Below are 8,764 nucleotides of genomic sequence, written 5' to 3' on the forward strand. Positions count from 1 at the left end.
TTAATTTGGTCACACCACTTGTATCAAGAAAATTCTATACTAAAAATTATTTAATATTATTATATTTTATAAGTTGTGAATTTTTTATAGTGATTTTTTATTATTATTAAAAGAGAGAATTTAATAATTTATAATATAATGTTGTTTTCATACTCTTTTTTTTCATTCCTTTCAATTATGTCTTGATTTGTTTTTGGACCTATAAACTTTCTAAATTATTATTAAGGATATTTTTATCTTATATTGACCTTTCAAGTAAGTTTTTAGTAATTATTTTTGAGATAGTTATTTCACTTTTGTTGAATAGGAGAATTTCTTATTGAATTATTAGTTCTAAGCCTCTCACTAGTAAAATTTGATTAAGCTCTAGTGTGATTTCTATAAATATAAAAAAAAAATTGCGTTTTTATACAATTTCACATAATGTTTTAAAATTTTCTTAGTCAATGCTTTTAGATAAATTTCAAAACATTTATAATAAAGACTTTTCCTCATATTAAAAGAGTCTAGTAGATTTTGGGCTTATACGAGAAATCTAAGTAGAATTCTCTCAAATAGTAGAATGAAATGCATACATCTATGTGGCATGCTAACATCCAAAAAAATTGAGATTTAAAAATGTATTTTTTGTGTGGCTTGTTTATGACATGTACCGTAACATCCATACAAAGAAAGTAACGCTTCTTTCCTCTTGCCTAAGAAAACAAATCCCAATATCTTACCCTTTTCAAGGGACTTATGTGAGTTTTTTCATTCAAGCTCTTTTCTTTAGACCTTAGGGAAACTATATAACAATTTTCTCAACACACTCTCAAGCATTTATAACTATCTTACTTAGAGTTTAGCCATCGTATAATAAACTTTTCTTGTTTTGTAGTTCAGGCTTCGCAAAGGAAGTGACATTAATCATTTTATCTATTATCTTCATTTTGTTGGCAATTTGGAGGAATTGATTATGTGTTGCATTGATGTTTGTCATTGATGTCAACACTAGCTGCTTTGGTTGTTTACCGGTATTTGGTTGGTCCTGGTAGGATGATTGGTTTCTGGTTGATAAGATCATGTTGATCCAGTATGCTTCGGTATGCTTTGGTCTGTGGAATTGGTTTGGAATGCATATTCATGTATTCGTGATGTGTATCACATTCAGTTGGATCGGGATTTGATGATCCGAAAGCTATCACTTGTTCTAGTAAGTCTTTTGGTTACTGGTGAGGGTTTCACCGATAGAGCTTTGTTGAAGATCTTTGATATTATGCGTAAGTGGCGTTGGTGTGACTTCTAGAAGGTTATCCAGATGCTGATGGTTATCATGTTCATGTTATAGTTGTTCGTGTTGTTTCATTTGGCTTATGGCGACCTATTATAGGTTTGGTGCTTATTCTGGTAAGTTATGGACCGGTTTGTGTAACATGTGGGTTGTTGCTCCCGATGTGTTACCGGTTGGATTCATTGATTGGATTATGTTGTTTTCGGCCTAAGACAACTTGGTTGATCATTTGATTGTAGGTTTAAGTTATGAATTTATTGTATTATCTTTTAGGTGGCCGACCTAATTGTTTAGGTCTCGGGTTGGTATAAATATGATGTAAAATCTCTTTGTAGATACGTGTCATAAGAGACTATGTATGGTGTGAATAATGTAATAATCATTCGTGCAGAGGATTTGGTCGATCATAGGCGATCGAATTGGATTTGTGGAAGAGGTTTAAGGCCTTCAATATTGAGCTCAATCGGCACTGTACATAGGCATCAGATATGCTATACTTGCAGCACAATATTCATTCCGGATTGTTGTCTGATATTTTCAGTAATCAGTGAGACTCCTTTTGTGATGAGAAGTGTTCTCTAGGCTGTTGGCCTTCCTAGATGTGCAAGCCCCTTATTGTAATATTTATTCATCTGATCAGTGGATAGATATTGTGGGTCTCCAATCCCATCGTGGTTTTTCCTCTTTGAGGTTTTCCACGTATAAATCTATGGTGTTATGGTGTTCATCTTTGTGCTTGCATTGTTGCTTGTTGTTATATGCTTTTATGTTTATGTTTACCGATTGCTGAGTTGTTGTATTAATAAGGCTAAAATTATCCATTCTGGTAGAACAAGTTGATTCACCCCCCCATCAGTGTTCTTGAATCCCAACAATTCTTATCAGAGCCTAGTGCCTCGAAGGAAGTCTAACAACTTGAGGAAGATCTTGTACTCGGAATCTATGGAGATAAGTTTAAGGAAGGAACTTCAAGTAGCACTTGAAGACTATGATGTTGACATATTGAGGAACATGAAGATGCAAGATGAGTTGATATCTACAGAGGAATTCATTTTTACTCTATAGGATGGGTTGTCCTCTTTTCAAGTTGAAAAGGAAGGAACTTTTACAAAATCAGGATGATAAAGATAAGGCTATCCTTAAGGAACAATGTCAGAAGCTGAGTTAGGAGAATATTGTCATGAAGAATGAAATCCAAGCCCTAACTATGAGGATGTCCAAGGAGATTGAAGACCAGAAGATGAATGAAGAAAACCTTGGGAGATCTCTGAAAGACAGATCTAAGGAATGCATTAGGTTGGTTCATGAAAATGGCGTGTTGAGAACTGAATTGGTGCAATCACAAAACAATGAGCGAGAATTGGAAAGAATGGTAACAATCCTAAGAGATGATCTAACTATTTCAAATGAATACAAAGATAAGTTCAAATTTAGTTTTGCTAAGCTTGATGAATTATTGAAGGATCAAAGGGACATTGGAGACACCAAAGGTCTTGGATTTGAGCCTAGAGAAAGCTCCGGTATTGCAAATGAAGATCAGAAGGTCAACCAAAACTAGAGGTCATCAGGAAGGAAACCCAATGCATATAAATTTAATGGTAGATGCTAAAAAAAATAGAGTAGCTCTCAGTCAGTGCTCAAATTGTAAGAAGTATGATCATAGGATAGAAGATTATAGAATGAATGTGAAAGGTCATGCATGTGGAAAGTTTGGATATATGGCTAATCAATGCAAGTCAAAGAATGGTCAAGATTACAGTAAAGCAATTCAAAAGAACAATGTCACTTGTTATGCATGCAACAAAGTAGGACATATTGCTAAATTTTATAGAAGCAAGAACCCTCTCATAGGAAGTGATAAATCTAATGAGAAAAGAAAGCAAAAGGATGACGACACTCAAAAGGTGTTGAAAATATTCAGGACTAACCAAGTTACTGAGAGGGGAGGGGTGAATCAGTAACACTTAAATCTTTTAATTCATTTCTGCACTTGCATATATTAAACCATTCATCCTTTTAATCTACTGCATGCATGAAAATATAATCATTCACAACACATAACACAAAGATTTGGTGACCCAGAAACCTTCCAAATAGAAAGTAAAACTGGGGTGGGATGGTACCCACAAAACTTTGGTACTGCAGTAAAAGTTGGCCGGTTAAGGCTTACAATGATCACTTCTGATGATCTGCCCTGTTAGAAGCAAATTTGGACTGCTAGGTCCACCTTGTTAGAGGATTTACAAACATACAATGAAGTATGCACTCGGTTAAGAGATTTACAAAAGACTGTTAAGTCTACCCGGTAAAAGGATTTACAAACTGATTCAACTGTTAGGATGAAATAGTAGATCTTGACTTACAACTTTATTGCTGATAAGATCCTTTTAGTATTGATCTCCTTCTGAGATAGATATGTCGATTCTGCTCCTTTACTGACTCTGCGAAAATGTTCTGGTCTGCTGCCTTAATGCAGTTTCTGCTCTGCTCTTTCTAATTTCGCATATCCATACATCTTACATTTTTCATACATACTACAGATGGTATAATACGTCACATATATATACTGTCCATAATTACATTTACATTTCATAAAGTCGGCCTTATACAAATTAATAACATAAACTCATTCTTAAGTCGGTCTTACATAGGTGAACAAAATATTACTGAGTCGGTAGATACTCAGTTCCTCAAGCTGGCTCGGTGATCTTCTGATACACGGCGTCCACTATAGTACTCGGCATCATCATGCTCTCGGTAAGAGTAGAAGCTCGGTCCATACTAGTCCCGAAGTGTAGCTTGGAACTCGGTAGCTGTGGTGACTCGGTAGATATAGTGTCACTCGGTAACCACTGGTGACTCGGTGAGAACTGACTTCTCGGTAACTGCTGTTTGTCTCATATGCTCGGTGACAGTCTTACTGCTCGGTTTGAACTGTTTAATCGGTGAGCTTTACTGAATGCTCGGTATAGGCTGTAGACTGAGTGATGAGCTCGGTAACCATTCAAAATCGAATAAGTGTTTTCACTAAGTGTATTCACTAATGACAAATATATCATTATTCCAACAAAAAGGACCATGAGAAGAAGTGGGTTATGAATTCTAAGGCTCAACAGACATAATCAACTGCCCCAGATGTTCATTTGGCTGAAGGATATACCCCAGTTACTCAACTGGAAGAGCAGAATGTTCCTGGACCGACAGGAAACTCATCTGGTAACTAAGGCATTCGCCTTAGGGGGGGCACATTGATGACAGATCTTGCATTACCCCTGGTAGTGGTCTAAAAGCCTATTTCAGATCTTTGGAAGTCAGTTTGAAGGTTAACTGGTAAAGATTTTTTGAATCTTGGATCTTGGATCTAGTTTGGTTTACCGGTAAGTCACTTTATGAGTTATGGTTTGGTCATACATCTACAATTAAGTATTTTAGAATCTCTGGTAGTGAATTGGAAGTTTGATCCTAGATGTGATGAAGGAATATTTCTTGGTTATTCTATAAAAAGCAAAGCATATAGATATTATAACAAAAGATTGCAAATAATTGTTTAGAGCACTAATGTCAAGGTGAATGAGCTAAATAGACGTCAAATCAGAATTTATGAGCAAGAACTGGCAGTGGAATTGGTCTTAACTAAATCGGTAACACCTTTACCTGAACAAAATGTTGAACCAGTTACTTCGACAGTATCAAAAAATTCAATAGTAACTGAAGATCAGGGAAGAGGAACAAAGAATCAGAAGATTCCTAGGTATGTAAGGTTGAATCATTCAGAAAATTAGATAATTAGACAAGAAGAAGATTGGTAGCTGGTGAGGTATGCTTAATTTCTTTAACTGTACCAGCATTAGTTATTGAAGCTTGTAAGGTTAAATGTTGGATGAATGCTATGGAAGAGGAATTGAATTAGTTAGAAAAGGAAAACACATGGACTTGGATGTTATTGGAACTAGGCTTGATCGGTTTGTAACGGATATTTTCAGAAGGAAGGAATTGATTATGTTGAATCCTTGTTTCGGTAGCTAGGATTTTTCAGATATTTTCAAGGATTTTCTGGTATGGTTTATGTTTATGATGACTTTACACTTTGAGCATGTTTAGATGTGGATTGGTATATAGGTAATTGGATAGGCTCATCCGGTGAAGCTTTCTTTCTTAGAAAGAAACTTAATTCATGGATCAATAAAAGCAATCATGCACTTCTTTATCTACTGTTGAAGTTGAGTATGTTGCTTCTGCTACTAATTGTACATAAGTTCTATGGATGAAGAATATGATGAAGGATATAAATTTAGATTGTAATGTACCGATAGTTATTCATTGTAATAACTTTGCTGCTATTGACATATCAAAGAATCCGGTATTTCTATCAAGTACAATTTTTCGAAAGAGTAGGTGGAATAAAATGATGTTGGATTGGTTTGAGGAATCATTTTAGCATTTGAGAGATAGGTTGAGGTTTTCTTCCCCTCCAATAGAGACTTGAGTGATGCTAATTGCCATAAGCCCAGTATGCATTATCAGAGCTATCATTCATTTAAGATTGATGTGGTGATGCTACCACTGAGGGGGAGTAGTTAGTCTTGTGATCCAGTGGTTTATGGTTTTTCTTTGATATTTATGTCATATTTACTGCATTGATGTCAAAGGGGGAGAGATATTCATATGAAAAAAAAACATAGGGAGTTATTTACATTAGGGGGAGAGATACTTATGTGTAATATACAGAGTTTAACAAAGATATCAGTCTAAGGGGGAGATTATTGGAGGAACAAAATTTTAGATTGCTTGTATCCCATTGGGGGAGTTTGGTTCAAGGCTATAGATGGTTAATTAATATAGAGATATCTAGTCATTGTCATATTATTTTGTGGGAGATTTTTGGATGTCTTCCATTGGGGGAGACTTGTTTGGCATTTCTTGGCACTTGGATGTTTTTCACATATAGTGTTGCCATCAATTCCAAAGGGGGAGATTGTTGAAAATCTAGAGGAATTGATTATGTGTTGCATTGATGTTTGTCATTGATGTGAACACTAGCTACTTTGGCTGTTTACTGGTATCTAGTTGGTCTCGGTAGGATGATTGGTTTCTGGTTGATAATATCATGTTGATTTGGTATGCTCCGATATGCTTTGGTCTATGGAATTGGTTTGGTCTGGCTATTCATGTATTCCTGATGTGTATCATAGCCATTTGGTTCAGGATTTGATGATCTGGAAGCTATCACTTGTTCTCATAAGTCTTTTCCTTACCGTTGAGGGTTTCACTGGTAGTGCTTTATTGAAGATATTTTATATTATGCATAAGTGGTGTTGGTAGAACTTCTAGAAGGTTATCCAAATACTGATGTTTATAATGTTCATCTTCCAGTTGTTTTTGGTGTTTCATTTGGCTTATGGTGACCTATTATAGATATGGTGGTTATTCTGCTAAGTTATGGACCGATTTGTGTAACGTGTGGGCTGTTGCTCCCGATGTGTTACCAGTTGGATTCATTGATTAGATTATGTTATTTTTGGCCTAAGACAACTTAGTTGATCATTTGATTGTAGTTCTAAGTTATGAATTTATTTTATTACCTTTTAGGTGGCTAACCTAATTGTTTAGGTCTTGGGTTGGTATAAATATGATGTAAGATCTCTTTGTAGATACATGTCATAAGAGACTATGTATGGTGTGAATAATGTAATAATCATTCATGCAGAGGATTTGGTCGATCATAGGTGATCGAATTGGATTTGTGGAAGAGGTTTAAGGCCTTCGATATTGAGATCAATCAGAACTGTACATAGACATGGGATATGCTATACTTGCAGTTCAATCTTCATTCTGGATTGTTGTGAGATGTTTTTTGTGATCAATGAAACTCCTTTTGTGATGAGAAGTGTGCTCTAGGTTGGCCTTCCTAAATGTGCAGGCCCCTTATTGTAATATTTATTCATCTGATCAGTGGATAGATATTGTGGTTCTCCAATCCCACCATGGTTTTTCCTCTTTGAGATTTTCCACATATAAATCTATGGTGTTATGGTGTTCATCTTTGTGTTTCCATTGTTGCTTATTGTTATATGCTTTTATGTTTACTAGTTGTTGCCTTATATTAATAAGGATAAAATTATCCATTCCGGTAGAACAAGTTGATTCATCCCCCCTCTCAGTGTTCTTAAATCCCAATAATTTGTATTAGATCCTAGTGCCTCGAAGGAAATCTAACACCTTGAGGAAGATCTACAAAGGAATTCATTTTTACTCTGCAGGATAGGTTGTCATCTTTTCAAGCTAAAAAGGAAGAAACCTTTACAAAATCAGGATGATAAAGATAAGGATGTCCTTAAGGAACAATGTCAGAAGCTAGGTCAGGAGAATATTGTCGTGAAGAATGAAATGCAAGCCCTAACTATGAGGATGTCCAAGGAGATTGAAGACCGGAAGATGAATGAAGAAAACCTTCAGAGATCTCTGAAAGATAGATTTGAGGAATGCATTAGGTTGGTTCATGAAAATGATGTGTTGAGAATTGAATTGGTGCAATCACAGAACAATGATTGAGAAATGGAAAGAATGGTAACAATCCTAAGAGATGATTTGACTATTTCAAATGAATACAAAAATAAGTTCAAGGTTAGTTCTGCTAAGCTTGATGAATTATTGAAGGATAAAAGGGACATTGGAGACACTAGAGGTCTTGGATTTGAGCATGGAGAAAGCTTTGGTACAACAAATGAAGATTAGAAGGTCAACCAGAACCATAGGTCATCGGGAAGGAAACCCAACACATTTAAATTTAATGGTAGATGCGCAAAATAATAGAGTAGTTCCCGGTCAGTGCTCAAATTGTAAGAAGTATGGTCATAGGATAGAAGATTGTAGAATGAATGTGAAATGTCATGCATTTCAAAAGTTTGGACATATGGCTAATCAATGCAGGTCAAGGAATAGTCAAGGTTACAGTAAAAAAATTTAGAAGAACAATGTCACTTGTTATGCATGCAACAAAGTAGGACATATTGATAAATTTTGGTGAAGCAAGAACCCTCTGGTAGGAAGTGATAAATCTAATGAGAAGAGAAAGCAGAAGGATGATGAGACTCAGAAGGAGAATGAGAAGAAGTGGGTTATGAATTCTAAGGCTCAACCGATAGAATCAATTGCCCAAAATGTTCATTTGGTTGAAGGATATACCCCAGTTACTCAACCGGAAGAGAAGAATGTTCCTGCATTGATAGGAAACTCATCCGGTAACTAAGGCATTCGCCTTAGGGGGAGGCACATTGATGATTGATCTTGCATTACCCCTGGTAGTAGTCTGAAAGCCTATTTAAGACATTTGGAAGTTAGTTTGAAGGTTAGCTGGTAAATATTTTTTGGATCTAAGATCTTGGATCTAGTTTGGTTTACCGGTAAGTCACTTTATGAGTTATGGTTTGGTCATAGATCTTCAATTAAGTATTTCGGAATCTCTGGTAGTGAATTGGAAGTTTGATCCTAGAT

Source organism: Cryptomeria japonica, chromosome 3 (genome assembly GCF_030272615.1).
Source record: "Cryptomeria japonica chromosome 3, Sugi_1.0, whole genome shotgun sequence".
Lineage (NCBI taxonomy): Eukaryota > Viridiplantae > Streptophyta > Pinopsida > Cupressales > Cupressaceae > Cryptomeria > Cryptomeria japonica.